The sequence below is a fragment of the Octopus bimaculoides genome, chromosome 1, assembly GCF_001194135.2.
Source record: "Octopus bimaculoides isolate UCB-OBI-ISO-001 chromosome 1, ASM119413v2, whole genome shotgun sequence".
Lineage (NCBI taxonomy): Eukaryota > Metazoa > Mollusca > Cephalopoda > Octopoda > Octopodidae > Octopus > Octopus bimaculoides.
Window position 1 is genome coordinate 138228707 of NC_068981.1, and position 2082 is coordinate 138230788.

The window sequence follows — 2082 nt, forward strand, 5'->3', positions numbered from 1 at the left end:
GGATAATAAAAGTTCACAGTTCGTCTTTTTTCCAGTGGTTGTGGAGGTTGGTCTGTACTTCCTTGAAGGTAGAGGTGCTTATGCTTAATCCCAGGTAAATTTTGACAATATTTTGAATGATGCATTCATGTTGAAGTGCTTAGCTAGTGTGAAAATGGTCTGCGTGGGTTTATAGAGTGAGATAGACAGACATCAAGATAGACAGAAGTGTGTTGTGAGTGAGTGGATAGAAGAGAGAGGAGAAAGAGAGAGAAGAAATAGAGAGAGAAAAAAAGAGAGGAGACAGGAATGGGATAGGTGCAGAATGAAAGAATGAATGAGATCGAAAGTAAAGAAAAATCAAAGTCAAAATAAAAAATAAAAAATAGGGAATAAAATTAATAAAGATAGAGATAATGTACCAGTATTATTCTTCTTTCCTTTTCCTTTCTTTCTCTTAGCTAGCATTATTCCTTAAACTTTTAACTTTCAAATTTTTAATTTAATTTTTAACTTTTAAATTTTAATTATTTAATTTGTATCCTTTATATATTTAATTGTAGTTTTATCCTACATATACCCCATTAAGCTAGGCATCTATTTTTAGTATCCCTACTGACCACTAACCATTCCTAACCTATTTAATCAATAGACATAAAAACCTTCCTCCCCTGCTTTACCAAAACCTTTAATACCTGATCTCTGACCCCTAATTGACTCTCAAGAATAATAACACTGGTACCTTACCGCTATATTTATTCCGTTTATTTCTTTTTTTTTTATTGTTTTATTTATTTTTCATTTTGATTTTGAATTTTCTTTGTTGTCGATCTCATTCTTTCCCGCACCCAATCCCTTCCTGACTTCGCTCTTTTTTCTCTCTCTCTCCTTCTTTTCTCTCTCTCTCCTTCTTTTCTCTCTCTCTCTCTTTCTCTCTCTCTCTCTCGCTCTCTTCTATCCACTCATTCACAACCCACTGCTCTCTATCTTGATGACCGTCTTTTTCACCCTATCGACCCACGCGGACCATTTGCACACTAGCTAACCATTTCAACATGAACGCACCATTCAAAATACTGCCAAAATTCTGCTTGAATTTACCTGGGATTAAGCATAAGGATCTATTCCTTCCCGCAGCGTTGGATTAACCATCAGGCAAAATAAGTACTGCTTAGAGCATCAAGGGAAGGAGGGAGAATCACAGAATTGGTAAATGGTTTACGGCACAAAATAAATCACTTTAAACTTGCCAAAATAATATTCGGGATGCCTTTATCTCTACTAAGTATAGATGCAGACGTGTTACCTAAGATTAATTTTGAGGATCTGATCAAAGACTTTGCAGTTCAAAAATGTAGGAAGAAACTTTTCAAATATAAATAAAGTTGAAGTATACGAGAATAAACATTATTTTCCCTCTTACTGTTTTGTTTCGTTTTGAAAAGTAAAAATTTGTTTTATGTTTTGTTACTGTTTATATTTTGAATTACATAGTCTTTTATGAGGGCACCAAATTTTTTTAAGTGCTTAGGGCCTTGATGTGTCTTAGTCTAGCCCTGCTTTCACGGAGTACAGACCAATCTCTATACCCTCCGGAAAAGGATGAACTGTGACTTTTTATTATCCTGTCTTATATGTACTTTTATTCTTTATTCTATTTTATTCTTTATAAACTGTGAATTTCCCTGTCTAGAAATTTCATACATACTCACTTTGCCTCTGAAAAAGGAGTACCCAGTGTACGGACATGCTAGCCTATCACTTGAGATATCCCAGGAACAGCTGTAAGACTTCAAATTAACCTTATTAAATTATTACATTGAATTACCCTAGTTAAGATATTATAAATGACCTGAGATACACATCCTGCTTTGGATTTTGATGTCTTTTTCCTCTAATGTATACCTGCTAACACGGAAGCCTGATATGGATCCCTAGATCCAGCCTCAACTGTGAACTTGGAACATAACAGATGACTAACTATAACACTTACTCAGCGTACCTATTCGTTTAGATCACCAGTGTACTAAACTCCTCACATCCTATATATATATGTATGTATATATACACACACACATAGATATACACACACACACACACACA

At 34.6% G+C, this 2082-nt stretch overlaps 1 long non-coding RNA gene across 1 annotated transcript in view; it reads left to right on the plus strand.

Annotated features, from left to right (window-relative positions):
- LOC128248882 (uncharacterized) overlaps positions 1 to 2082 on the plus strand; it is a 106714-nt gene that overhangs the window by 9498 nt on the left and 95134 nt on the right. The gene's annotated exons all lie outside the window — the stretch shown is intronic.